Below are 14,573 nucleotides of genomic sequence, written 5' to 3' on the forward strand. Positions count from 1 at the left end.
GTCTCTGCCAGCTAGGCCCTAACACGGCCTCTGGGTTAGTGTAAGGCATCTGGACAAGAAAGTAGTCAAAGGCATTTTTTTTAAATCATGAAAAGCTGAAGGATCATAATAATAGTAATTATGGCTATTATTTACCAACTGTCTATGTGTAAGGCTCATAGATAATCACTTAATTCTTGAAATAATCATGCAAATAAGTATGATTATACCTATTTTTAAAGGAGCTACAGGTCAGAGGAGTAAGACACTTGCCTAAATGTATAAGCATTAAATGCACATATTTTGTCAAAGGCTGGCACCTCCTCTGCCTTGGGCCTTCCTAACATGTTCTCCAATTCCAACTTTGATGGGAGCCAGGTCTCTGGGCAGCTCTGAGAGAAGTTGTCAGGGCTGGTTGTTCACTGTGCACTGTGGAGCAGTCCAGTCCAGGGTGTCCATGATAGAATGGAGTGGTCCTGGTGACGCTGACGATGTTGCCACTTACCTCCTGTATGGTGTTAGGTATGGTGTTGAGTGCCTTTTATGCTCTATCTTATAAAATCCCCATACCAGCTGTAGGAAATAGGTACTCATTATCTTCCCACATTATGTACTGGGAAACAGAGGCATAGAGAGCTGGGATTTTTGCCTTATTGAGACCATACATAAAGTTGGCATTTTCTTGCTGCTTTGTAGCTCCCTGCTCTTTTTTTTTTTAAGGAGGGAGAAATTGTGTTAACATAAGCCTACATTTTTAGCCATTTAAATGGAGGCCACCCTATTGGGCAGTACAGATTTAAAGACTTTAGAACTATTCGCTTGCTCCAATGTGGACGGTCATCCAAACAGGTTTCCTTGGCTCCCAGATATACCACTACAGTGTGTGCTGTGGTCTCTTCTCACTTTGCACTGCAAGAATAATTTAACACTTTTATTTGAAATGTCATCATCATCATACTATCCCATTTTATGTCTTCATAACACATCACTATCTAAAATTAGGTCATTTATTTATCTTTCTTACATTACTAGAATGTAAACTCCTGAGAACAAGGGCCTGTCTATTCCCTGCTATAGCATTAGCACCTTGAAAGATGAATGCCTCCTTCTACTAATCTGAACTGTCCCTTTAAGAAGGGTTCTCTATAGTTGAGAATTAGTGGTGACCTCACCCTATCTCTGGTCTGATATCCACTCCCTACCTCAATTAGGCAGTGTATTTTGTATTGGTGAGCATCAGAGGGCATGGAAATATTTTTCTTGTTGGCATGGGAATAAGGTAGAGGGAAGGGTAGCTAGTTCATGCATGCCTTTGGGGGAAATCTCTCAAATAAAAAGACCAAAAAACTATCAAGCTATACAAAAATGAAATGAAGTTTAATTTCAGTGGGAGGTAAAGTGTGGGCTTGTTCAGGACATTCTGCAAAGTTTGTGACATACAAGATCTTACTGGGTGCAGCTTATTTACACCTGGAAAAGTTATTTGTGTTATGAGCCAACCATGTAAGTTCCTAGTGCTGACACTGGCATGGCATCAAACTTGAGCTGTGGCTGTGCCACACAAAAAAGAAGTGCTCAGTTCACACCTTACAAACTTTCCAGTGAGTCAGAAACTCAGAAATTCAGGAAATGCTCATGCTGAGCTTTGATGATGTTTTTTCTGGTCCATGGTGAAATGAGAGAAATGCAGACAATGCAGTGAATTTTCTGTAAAGCTAACTTTATTTAACTCAAAGGACAATTCCTTACTTTCATTTTAGAATCTTCCAATTAAAAAACACACTGTTCCATGAGTTCTAAAAGCCTGGGAACCACTTGAAATTATCTCAAACTACTTGAGATTATGGTGATTGCCAGAAGCTTAACATCATCACCGATTTTGTTTTCTAACTTATCTTTTGATATTTACAACAGGCTGAGTCCTTTCAAATATGCACCTGGAGGTTAAGGCTCAAACCAGCACATGTTCTAAAGTGCCCACCGTGTACTCAAGTCTTGTGTCTACGATTTACTGGGGATGTGAGACTCAGCCACTAAAGTAGGAAGAAAAAGTATAGTTAAATCCTCATGAGATGTATGCCAAGTACAGGGGCCTAGGGAAGGTAACCCATGAAGATTCAAACCCCCATAGCATCTGGAGTTCCTCCTTGCTACCTGCCCATCTCCCATAGGAGGCTGAGTAAAGGGCTGCAGCAGGGACAGTATCTCAATCATGTCAGCAGTCCTGGCATTTTCTACATTACCAGCACATGCAGATGCCTAATGAACTTTGAGTGAATAAGGACTGCAATGACCAACATAGTTTGTTTTGAAGAGGCTGGCATTAGAGCTGAGCCTTAAGGATGGGGAGGGTTTACACAGAGGAGGTGACCTAAAAGATGGGCAAGGTTTACACAGGAGGAGGTATTTCTGGTAAGGTGAACGTGAATGAAGCTTCAGAAGTAGAGGTGAGATCATATTGGACATGGAAAGAACATTCTGGGGAGTGGTAGAAAATAGGGTCAGACTTCAGTTGCTTATTAAACTCTGCTCAGAGAAGTTGAGATGAAAGAGACAGGAAATATAGAAAAGCCAAATTTTTACCCAATAGAGGTAAAACTCCTATTACAGGGAGTTTAGTCTAGTAGGATAATCTGGGATGGGAGGAAGGCAGGTGATATCCTTTAGCTCTGGGGAGAGAGCGTAGATATAGAATCACCTTGTACTGTGAGCTACATGGCCTGTGCCAGCTATGCACTTCATAAACACTCCAAGGAGTAGACGTTGTTACCTCCATTTTACACATTCACAAACAAGCTCAGAAGGGACTGGTACCTTCCTTAAAGTCATAGCTAGCAAGTGGCAGGGTTGGGATTCAACCCAAACGAGGCTGACTCCAAAGCATACACCCTTAATCATGAACTCTGCACCTCTCCCTAATGATGATGGAAGGCGGCAGCTCGCCACCATTTGAAAGTGCGTGCCCTCACACCGCAGGAGGTCGCTTGCCACCCCCACCCCCACTGCCATTCGTTACACATCCTCTTCTGCCCCTTTCTTTTCCTGAATCTTAAGCTTCTTGGGTCTGTTCTTTTTGCTTGGTACTAACTACTAGAATTCTGGTGCTTACTCTGGAGGATGCTGTTTGTGAAGAAAAAAATCTCAGAATCACAGAAAATGTTTGCTTCTAAATCTGCAGAAAAGGAGACACTCTTCTGGGTTAAGAAACTAGTTCTGTTAAAGAACAAGCTTATTCTGCTATCCTATGTAGAAATGTGTATAAAACTGTGTATTTCTATTTTATTACCAAACAAGTATTTTAAGACATCTGGAGTTTAGAGATTGTTGCTGATTCATTTAAAATGTAACTTCTAATTTCTGAACATTTGCTTTTCTAATTGGTTGCCTTACTTGATACTTTATTGTCTGAATAATACAATTTCAAGAGACATTCTCTTTTTTGGAGATTTCCTGGTTAGAGCAGGGGGGGAATTTTTTTCTTTGCATAGATTAAAATAACTGTGGGCACTAACAAATTCTTTATTTGGATTGAGTTTGAGCCTGCCCATTCAGTGCAACAGCTGGTGCTGTGACTCCTGTGGAGCAGAAAAAGGAAGACAGACTCCTTGCTAAGGCAAAGATAATCTGGCAAAGAGCGGTAGAAGTAATCCATTTGGGTGTTGGTGGAGAACTGGCTACTTCTGCTATCTGACTCTAACTTGCTTTACACAAACATTTCTTTTTCTCAGAGAATCCACATGGTTATTGTTCTGTGGCTCATGCAAGATAGGGTTTTGTTGTGGTGGTGGTGGTCCAAAGAATGTATGGTGTTAGTGTGTAATTTTTTGATTTGAGACAACTATAAGCAGCCAGAACTAAAGAAAGAACGTAGGGAATCCATCTTCCTGATGAACTCCATTTGAGAGTTGATCAAGTTGGAGCAGTGTTTCTCATCCAGGGCATTTGTTTCCCCATATCTGGCAATGTCTGGAGACATTTTGGTTGCCACAACTGGGGTAGGAGCACTTCTGGCATCTGGTGGGTAGGGATCAGGGATGCTGCTAAACAGCCCCCACAACAAAGAATGATCCAGCCTGAAATAGTAGTGCTGCGGTTGAGAAACCCTGGGGTAGAGTCTACCTAATTTGAGGCAGGCCTTATCCCTTTTGACTTGAGGTTTACTCTGCTCTCCATGGGTTGCCTGAATTGCCAGTAAGCCGTGGGGTGGCTGCAGCTCTCAGGAGGGACAAGGCCCTGCCATATACAGCTTCCTATAACAGAAGCTGCAGACCCTGGAGGAAAAGGCTGCTGTCAGTGCAATACTACTAGGGTGCTTACTTGAGAGAGTTTCTCCTTCACATCTTCAGCTCCTGGTAAGGCAGGTGTGCAGAAAGGCTCTGCTTTACCCACTTCACTTGCTGGTCAGAAAATATGCTTTTCCTTTCTTTTGCTTAGAAGAAAAGGGCTGTGTGTAAACTCCAATTTCTTAAGAATATAATAATTTTCTTCTTGTTACTTGGCAGTATGAGATTTTTGTCTTTCTCCTAAGACAGCTTAAATGAACTGAGAAATGGAAAGGGTGAATGTAAGAGAATTCTGGAATTCTGAATAAGGACTCTAGTATTATAGTTATACAAGCTGGTATTTCTAGAGACATTAAATGGGTTTATCGAAGCTGACCCAAAATATACTGTCCAAAGGAGTATTTTGATCAAGAGCAGTTAGTGAATCTCTAGGAAATTTTGATATTTAAAGGCCCTAATATTTCTTGAATACAAAGGAATTCATTTTTAAGTAGACCACTAAATACTTACATAAATCTTATGAGGATTTTAAAGACTCCCAAGGAATCTATGAAATCAGGACAAAACTCTTAACATTCTGCATGTACTACCCCTTTAAGAAAACCTTTCCAGGCTCAGAGAAATATAAGTATGGGCTACATAGCCACCAGGAAACCCTGTTTATAAAAAGAGCCATACCTTAAACTTCTTATTTGTACAAATATATTGGAGAAGCTAAAGAAATTAGTATTGAGGTGGCAAATCTTAAAATGATTTTCTACTTGAAAAAGGTCTCTTCCCAAGTGAACATAATTACTCATGTTATAAAAATCCCCACTTAGAAATAAAATTTAAAGATACAGGTAAAATTGAAAAGCTATGTATTTGTTTTAAAAAGCCTCTCCCTAAGGACAAGAATGGAGGTATTCCAATACAACATGGGAGACCACATAGTAAAAGGAATCATAAAAGTTCTCTTCATACTTGAGGCAAGTTCTTTTGTAAGCTGTTTTGCAAATTTGCGGATATAGAGGAAGGTTCTGTTTTCCTTTCTGGGGGCATATAAAGTATCACAGTTGATTATTTTAATAAAGAAAGCACCTTTCTTTGAGCCTCTTTGAGCCAGGCTCCATGGAGGACATCTAGAACACACCACTGAATCAGATAGACATCCTGCCATCACAGAGTTTATGTTCTTGAGTGGGGAGGGAGAGACCACCTTACATGTATTAATTTATACAAAAAAAGTCTGCACAAAGGCTAAATTAAACTTTCTAACGTCCTTACACTTGCCTTACTCATCAGACCATGATCACCTACACCATTATTTAAGAGTAGATCAATCTAAACATCAGCATACACTACTTAAGTGAGCTATGACTTAAGAAACTAGGATCTTTGTACTTTGCTTTTTAAAAAATCTCAGTGTTACACACTGTTGTTCTATAAAGTTGCTCTACTTCCATTAGCTGAGTAATATTTTAAGATGTCCTATTTCTCTGATAAATTCTTAGTAACAGCAATTGCAGTTTTCTTTAATGTAAATGATACATATTTTCTAAAATCCCTAAATCCTTTTGGACTAGTAGAGTGCTGACCTAATTAGTTAACAATCTACATTTAAAGACTAGTAAAGAAATTAAAATTCAAATAGGGAGAAAAAAACCTTATCACCTCACAATCCCTGTGGGTCATCTTGCTAGGTACTTCTGAACACCTGTTCTTAAAGATCAAATTAAGATGACAAAATCAATCAATGTATTATGGACATCAGGTATGTTTGATAACATTTAAAACCACAACTTTACATCTCTAATGTACTGTCATTTAAAGTTACTGTTTGGAATGACTGTGTGTGAGTGTATCAAGGTACTTAAGGCAAATCAGTAACAACTTATAACTGCAGAGAAAAGATTACTAGCTTACAGAAAAGAAAGTTAGTCTCTGGTATGCAATGTCTCCACAAAAAGAGTCTATATTTGTCTGTGCCTCTATACAGTCTGTCCGGGGACAAACACATACCCTCACTGGAATACGTTATCTAGCTTTTCTTTCTTATTCTTTTTCTCTGACTTTCATTCTGACTATGGACATTATGAGAATAGAGCTCCTGGCTGAGGGAGGAACTCACATTTCTAAAGGTCCTCATGTTCCCCTATGTTGGGCTGTTTTAAAAACGTTTTTCCTTTGGTGAAAAAATGGTCAAGGCTATCTTTAACCAGTCATCCTTTTCAGACTGACCTGTCCCTTCTCCCCCAAGCTGTCCTTGTCCCAGATCAGCCCCTCCCCCCTAGTGAAAGGGACTCTGGAGACTGGCAGAGAGTCCTTGCAACCAGACATCTTTGGCATGCCCCAGACAGCCACTTGGTAGTTTCAAAGGACTTAATTTCCTCATCTTGCTCCTGTACACAGTGGAAAGGCTGGCACACACATGGACAGGAATGCCAGGGATAATCAGACATGAGAGGTATGCTCCAAATTTTCCTGTGTAGCTCAACAGTGTTGTGTGAGCTACCCCATTTGTCAGGCTCATGTTGTGGGGTGCTGGGGGTGGGAGCCTTGAAGACAAAGAGAGTGGCTTATCTATCCCTTTGGAGGGGCAGCATTTGTAAATTTATTCAAATCAATTTTATTCAAATGAGGAAAATGGTTTTCATGTGAACATTTAGCAGTTTCACTGGATGTAGAAGATACAAAGGATGACATGATGACTGTCAAAGGTACTTCTGAAATATTTTACTTCCAGATTTGGCACGTTAAGTGTACCTATTTATGGAGTCCACAATGTACAGGTCAGATTGTAAATAAAGCTGTAAGGTCCTATACCTTGATCAATGCCTTCACTGTATCATCCAAATCAAAAGAGGTACTAAAATATTAAAATGGAATTAAAAAAAATAAACTGGCAGGATTTTGCAGAAACTGGACTGAAGAGGCCAGATATCCTACCTAGGGATTGGGAACATGAGAGTTTTAACAAAAAAAATCTGCAACCTTCTCCTAAAAAACTGAGTAGGCTTAAGAGACTTCTGGTTGCCCCCATGGCAGACATGAATATGCTAGATAGAACTGTGTCCTTTCACTGGGGAGCACTGATAAAGGGTGTCAAGGCATTTCAGTCACGGGTGCAAGCAGCCTGGGTGACTAGGTTCACTCTTGGGCTCAACAGTCCACAGCATCACCTGAGCCTCCCTGCAGGGCCTTTCTAGTCTGCGGCTGCTCATGCTAGTGTACCAGGGAGGCACAGCAACTCTGGTAGGGTGACACTAGCCTCAATGGTTTACCAACCTCGAACTCCATTCAGTTTTCCTCTAAGGCCCCAGGGATGGATGATCTGCTTGCCACTTGAGTTTCAGACTTGATAACCTGCACTGGAAGGTTTTGGTGGCACTCTGGGCCTCTACAGGAAGGCTGTCCACTCTAACCGCAGGCTGCTGGTGGGCAGAGTTCAATGCAGCACGCTAGAATTGGCCAATGATCATCCAAACCTGCCCTGAGGTTCATCCTATAACCTTGGAGGAGACATGACACCTTCAGGCAGCACTCAATCCACATGCCTCCGAGAAGGTCCTACCTCTGGTTTTATTTCCTCTTAGGTTTTTATTTTGTCTCCTCCTTAAAAACAATTTTTGTCCCCAAACAATTAAGGTTTGCTTTTTTTGCTCACCTCTGAACCCAGTCTTAATACCACAGCCTTACAATACTGATAAACCTCTGTCAAAAACTGACTGATTGCTTTCTCACTCACTTGAAACCCATCACACAATGCAGAGGCTGGGGAGAATTACCTATCCTTTCTCCCTATCAAAAAAGACCACGTTCCCCTCTCCCTTGGTCCAGTGCAATACAGTATGTCAGTGAGCAAGCACTGAAAGCTGAAAGTTACTACTCTTGTCTACTGAAACTTTCTGGCCTGGTCACCAGGACTAAACCAAAAGTAAAGATGATTCACTATTGAAGACAAAGATTGACCCCTCCTTGAAAAGGTTAGGCCATTCCTAATAACTCCTGCTATATTCTCATCTGTGGGAACATAAATTAAGCAAACCAGTACACCTTTCTTCATCTTCTTAACAATGTGTAAGACAAGTACTTCCAAAAAATGGATCTGCTCCTACAAGCCACTGAGGGAGAAATACCTCCAGCTTCATCTGGGTTAACATGTGGACAGTTGGAGAGAGAGGGATTAAAAGAGCCCTTTACTGCTTTAGCGGTGGTATGAGCCTGCCTTCCTACACTCAGTCAGCATTAGAGAATGAGATTAGAAACCGACAGAAAAACATGGCTATCCTGGGGTATGATGCCATGACATGGTGGACTGTAACTTGGGGAACCAGTATTTTTATGAATACTCGACACCAAACATGGCTCTTTCAGAGTGTGATGCCACTCATTTCTAGGTATTAGAATAACACTGGGAATTATAATTTATAGGTAATGGCAATGCCTAAGCAGTATTGCATAAGATAGTGGACTTAAAAGGAGGCCTCATAAACCCTCTTATCTGTATAGTAAATAAAAAGGGCACAAGGTGCATTTAGAAATAAGTTGAGAAGGAAATCTGAAGAGCAAGAGATAGTGAGTCTTTCATATGCAGATCTAAATTTAGTATCTTTAGTGTTGCTAAAGAGGCAACAAAGAGAAAAACTGTAGCAGAGTATCATATGCCTCAAATCCCATTTATTAAAAGTATTCTTTTTTCTCTCCCTCACTGTAAGTTTTAAGCATCTCAGGCTTGCTCTTTAGTGCAAACCAATGGAATTTCACTTTGCTGTCTTGAGAATTTGGCTCATAGAAAGAGTTTCAATAAAAGGAGAAAACTTACTCCTTCTTCCCTTATAGCTACAAACAGCAAGTAATTCTTGCTTCATAAAGTTATTTCTGCTAAAGTGGTAAATGGGAATAATCACAAAAACATCAATCATAGTCTGTTCTCCAGTGTTGAGGCTTGTATAAAAAATATAAACTCCTGTTTCTTGATCAACAAAAAGTCTTTTAAGATAGTTGTGTGATGCCCTCAAAGGCTGCGGGAGGAACTCTAACCTTTAACCTCTGAAAAGGCTGCTTTCTAACTGGTTGCCTTGGCTAATAATATGTTGTCCTGGTCATAATCTTTAAAGTAGCATTGATGATTTTTTTTGTAGGAATAAATAGTTGTAAGGTTTTGTTTCAATTTTTTTTTGGTTGGCCAGAAGAAGCTGATATTCTTCTCTTTTCCCTTCACGCATAAAGCATACTACATATATTATGTATTCCTTGTTCAAGCAAAGTTTGAGAGTCTTTTATTGAAATAATCACACCCAAATTCAGCTGGTGGATAAAATGTACAAATGTATGAGACAAACTGATTTGCTAAAGAACACAACGGAGGAACTATTTTTAAAAGGGCTTTAAAAAATTTAAACGCATGTATACATTAATTCAGAATTGTTTTTCCTCTACTTCTTCCTAAATTGGAGAGGTCAGATGCTGGTTTAACTCAACTGGCCTTGTTACCATCATGCTCCACTTACACCCTTGTGCAGAGACCATGCACTGAACGCACTGGTGACCACAGGAAGCTCTGTTCTTTGGCTGTAGAGTCTGAACTCCACTGGCCCACTTAATACATGTATCATGATGGTCAATAGCCTAAACTCTGTTACATTGGATAGCTCATCATTCCTATTGTTGGTAAATTATTGTTCCTAGGATTGGCTTAGCACAAACAGGACACATCATTTTCTTCTTCAAACACAAAGCTCCAGTTCACCTAATCTTTCAGTACACTGTAATTCTACTTCCCTGCAGCTGAATTCTACTTTCAGGTGTCAACATATATTTAAAAACAATGCAGACATACTAAAAAAAAAAGTCCAATGCAACTTACTATAGGTGAATATGACTGGATTTTTCTGCTGTGAAATTTGAGTCATGTTTCAGTAATAAAATAAACAGAAACTAAAATGCAGAGCAAGCACAAGAATCAGACCTTAAAAATATTTTTCAGTAAAGAATCAGTACCCTTTAAAAAATAATTTCAGCTAAGAAAAAATCTATTCACCTTCATAACCTGCTGACTCTCAAGAGAATTACTGACATCATTCCATTTTAGAAATTTTTTTTAAAGACTCCTCTGCTTGACTTCAGAGAAAAGGGTAATTTTCCTCTTGATTAAATGTTTATTATAGAAAATGAAAGCCAAAGGGTGAGATATAGATTACATATAATTAAAAAGTCTTTTTAAAACAAAACATGGAACATTAGAATGCTTTTTTACCTGAAAAGCCCCCATACAAATGCAAAGTAGGACTAGAATCTGCTCTGCTACCAGGCTGGCTTCTAACCCAGAAAAAATCTTGAGGGTTCAGGTAGGTGTCTGGAGATGTGTTATGCCCATCACTGTAGAACCAGCATAAGAAATAAAAAGAACCACAATGCCCTTCAATACAGTTACCACTGGAACCCCAAGGTGCCTCCCTCAGAAGGCTTTCTCCATACCTTGTGTGATAACGTCTTAGTAGCCACTCCTGCCCAGTGGGGAACCAGGTTATTTGGAAACTCAGCAGGGAAAGAGCAGCCTCCCCCTTCCCACGCTAGCAGTTCTAATCATAACCGACTTCTGTTTTTATGTCAAAGTGAAATCTCTCTTCCTACAAGTACTACTTGGCCTCTTCTGTACTCAGGAATTACCCTAAATACATAAATTCCCTTTGCTGCATCACAGACCTTAATTATTTGAAGATAATCAGGACACCTTCACTTCTCTGCGCAAACCTTTCTGTAGGCTTCAACATTAAAGCTGTGAAAATTGGTGTCATTAAGCTAGCATCTACCTAAATAGTCTACAGTTTCAATCCAAGTCAAGCATTTATTGTATCCTTGCTGTGTGAAGTAATATAAGACATATAGCCAGTGACCTTTAAAGATATCCAATTCAATAGATATAATTAATCTTTCTTAATAAATGTGTGCCCACTATGTATTAGCAATTTTTTATGGCTTATCTTGTTCCAGACGGAAGAAAAAAGACCCATGTCTTTTCTTGCCAGAAACAGGAGAAAATGCTTTATAATATAAAATAAGTATTTCTTAAAAGCATCAACAGTTATTAACATGGGCACTGTTGCAAATAAATGCACTCTACCAATTAAATAATGATGTTAAAATGAATTTATCCAATGAATGACAGATGAAAGACTTAAGAATCCAAATGAATGTTCTATTTTATGTAAAAGGATTCATTTTTTAAAAAAAAGATAATTTCAAAGTTAGGTTGCTGTATTTACATGTACTACAGTAAAAATCTGCTACACACAAATAATTGTTCTGTACTTTAGATTTAAATATACCTAACCTAAATTTACTGAGTAATTATGACATGATGCAGAGAAATAATAGAAACTATTTTATTTCAGTATCCAGTAGTATGTGTAAACACACATAAATATACATATATCACAAACCCTAAAACCTTCCAAATATTTTACATAAAATGAACATTCAGCCAAAAGAAATACACAAATTCAAACAATCTTTGGAGATAAAAATCACTTTAAATGTTAGCATCCTTTTCCTTACAGTTCAAAGGCAAGGAAATGCAGGTGAATTCTTGATGGTGCAAAAAAATTATTTAATGAAACAATATCAAGCTCCTTAAGTAAATTTCAGACTTGAAAGTATTAAAAAACAAACCCATGCAATCCTAGCTTTAACACTCTTACAGGTATATTTCTGGAAATATGTAATGTATTAAAATACTACAGCTTGTATTTTGTTATAAGACCAATTACTGCAACCTAAATTACAGAGGACGATTTATTTCCTCTTTGGCCACCTCATTTCCATTACTGGAGCAGATCACACTGCTAAATATCAAAGCTTGAAATTAAACAACACAGGTCAGCATGAAAACCTAAGTTTGATAAACTAGAGTAACTCACCGTAGCACACAGCAGCCCCGTCGACGAGCCTGGAGCTCTGCTGCATATGTGCATTACGCTCAATTTCATGAATCACAAATAAATCATTATTTAGGGTAAACTAAAGCCCACAACAAGGCTTTAGAAAGGGGCTGTAAAGGCAGAGTACTTACCTACGGGGATTATCAGGGCAGGAGACTATCCATTTTATCTGGGACGGTCTCTAACGGCCACAAGGCGGAAAAACGCGTTTAAAAAGGCGATGTGGATTCAGAAGGCCTCCTCCCCGCAGCATCCCAGACAAAGCAGGGCCAGGCCCTTGGGCACTCCTGGTGCACCTGCAATGCGGATCCCTCACCCTACGATCCCACCCCAGGGCGGCCAGGAGCAGCCCCTTGATGGCTTCTCCTGCCCCATCGGATAGGTTTGGGTGCGTGGTGCGGTCGGTCCGCAGCCTGGACCAGAGCCCTGGCAAGAGCCTCCCCCTCCCCATACGGGACTGGAAGACCCTGCAGGCAGCAGGCGCGGGGGTCGCTGTACATTTGCCCTCCTTCCCACCTCTTCGCGTCCCCCACCACCTGTCAACTCAAGGGGACACCCTTTCGCACCTTCGAGCCCTGGTTTGGGGGTAGGGGGACAGAAGGCCGTCCTCCCCGTGCAGTGAGGGCTTTGAAAATAAGAATTTTTCTTATTTTCTACATGAATTTCTGCCCCGCCAGGTGCCCCTGTTCCTGGCTGGCGGCCGCAAAGCTTCCCGCAGGTACCGCCAGATGAGCGGGGCTGGACTCGGTCACACTTCGGGCCCCGCCTCACCTGCGGGCGCGGCCGTCGCGGTCCTTCAGGCGGCTCTCCGCCGCGGCGCGATCCTCCCGGAGGGCGGCAGCGGAGGCCGCGGCCCACGGGCGGGGCGGCGGGCGGGGCTGGCTCCTGGCTCCGGCCCTGCCCGGCCGGGCGGCCGAGGGAGGTCAGTGAGCGCCGCCAGCCGAGAGCATCTCGCCGACTCCCACCAGAGTGCTCGCCGCGGTGCACGCTGGGAGCGGGGCGGTGAGGCCTGGCCGCACTGACCCGGAGGCGGGCGGCCAAGGCCCCGGCGCGGCGGTGGGTCAGTATCTGCGGGGTGGGGCGGAGGCGGCCTGCTGATACTTCGCGGGGAGAGGGCGACGCCCCCCACCCCCAGTAGTAGCGGGACAGGGGAACGCACGGAGGTGGAGGGAGGGTCTGACCGGTGGGACGCAGGCGCACAGTTCAGGTGCGGCAGCACTGCGGTTGCCAGGGTAACGCGAGCCCGAGAGGGAAGGAGAAAGGAGGAGCGAGGCAGGCGAGCGGGAGCGCGCGCGCTGGGCGGCGGTGGTGGGTTGCCAGGGCCGAGGCTGAGACTGGGGGGAGAGCGCGCGCGGGCGGCCGACAGGGGCGGGAGCAGAGGCGGGGGAAGGGGCGAGGGCTTGGCGGCGCGCATGCGTGCGGCACCAGCTCCCGCGGGGCTGGTCAGCCTCGTGCGTGCGCACGCGCGCTGCCCCCGGAGGCGTCTAGGCGTGCGGAGCGCGCGCGCGCGGCTCGGAGGCGCACCTGTGAGGTGTCCCTTGAGGAGAGGGAGGGTGGGTGCGCGGAGCCCGCGGCCTGGGGCACCTCAAGCCCTCACTTGGAGTGAGTTCTCCGGCGGCCAGACTTCTGCCTCTTTATTTCTTTTCTGGATCCCAGCGGGGGCGGGGGGGGAAGGAGAGTGAGCTCGGGTTCAGAAGGAGGATGAGTGGGTTAGAGAAAAGAAAAACAAGCCCTCACTTACGATGGGCCTCGAGCCGGGGTCGGCCCAGGGAGTCGGGGGAAGAGGTCAGAGCAGCTCCCGCTGCAGGGTGGCCTGGCGGCCCCGGGCAAGCCCCGCCGAGGCAGCGGGTGTGGGGCCTGGGAGCCGGCGTGGGCCCGCAGTGCCGGGGAGCGGGGGTCACAGATGGCGGCCGGGCGCGCGGCGAAGGATGGGCAGCGGTGAGGCGAGGCCGGGCGGAGGCCCCGCGGGAGCTGGACTTCTGAGCCGGGCTCCATTGTTGTGGGAGCCGAGGGAAGGGGGAGCAAAACAGCTTAGAAAACCATGCAGCCGCGCCTTGGAGCCCTTCCAGGCGGGTCCCCAGAGAGGAGGTAATGGCCGCGCCGTGGGAGCCGCGGGCTGGGTTGCGCGGCGGCGAAGCCTGGCTGCATGGGGTGATGTTCTGTTTTTTAGAGCGCCCTGCATCCCAGCAGATCCGGACGAGCATCCTACTCAGGTGATGAGGAACCCGTCGCGCACCCAGCGCAGACCGCTGCTGCCTCTGGACGCCTCCATTGTTTGACCATAACAAGGGCCGGATTCTCACCCAGGTAAACTGGATGGCCGCGCCGTCGAGCTTCCTCCCAATTCCCACATCCAAAGGAATCCTGCCCTATTTCAGGACTTTACTTC

At 43.6% G+C, this 14,573-nt stretch overlaps 3 protein-coding genes across 9 annotated transcripts in view; 2 read left to right on the plus strand and 1 right to left on the minus strand.

Moving 5' to 3' along the window:
• CCDC92 (coiled-coil domain containing 92) overlaps window positions 1-13,093 on the minus strand; it is a 29,005-nt gene extending 15,912 nt beyond the window's left edge. The window contains exon 1 of one of the 5 annotated variants that reach the window (XM_017681273.3): window positions 12,956-13,093. The gene's annotated coding sequence lies outside the window, so the exon portion shown is untranslated. Of the gene's footprint in view, window positions 1-12,315; window positions 12,366-12,750; window positions 12,914-12,955 lie in introns of those variants that run through there. The other 4 variants (XM_017681275.3, XM_073222323.1, XM_017681278.3 and 1 more) reach the window with 4 other exon arrangements.
• A 1,261-nt stretch (window positions 13,094-14,354) lies between these two features.
• The window catches only part of ZNF664 (zinc finger protein 664), a 51,063-nt gene continuing 50,844 nt past the window's right edge, over window positions 14,355-14,573 (plus strand). For both annotated transcript variants that reach the window (XM_073222325.1, XM_073222324.1), the window contains exon 1: window positions 14,355-14,491. The gene's annotated coding sequence lies outside the window, so the exon portion shown is untranslated. The remainder of the gene's footprint in view (window positions 14,492-14,573) is intronic.
• Window positions 14,359-14,573, plus strand: part of RFLNA (refilin A) — a 227,290-nt gene continuing 227,075 nt past the window's right edge. For both annotated transcript variants that reach the window (XM_037014241.2, XM_037014242.2), the window contains exon 1: window positions 14,359-14,491. The gene's annotated coding sequence lies outside the window, so the exon portion shown is untranslated. The remainder of the gene's footprint in view (window positions 14,492-14,573) is intronic.

The sequence above is a fragment of the Manis javanica genome, chromosome 15, assembly GCF_040802235.1.
Source record: "Manis javanica isolate MJ-LG chromosome 15, MJ_LKY, whole genome shotgun sequence".
Classification (NCBI taxonomy): Eukaryota; Metazoa; Chordata; class Mammalia; order Pholidota; family Manidae; genus Manis; species Manis javanica.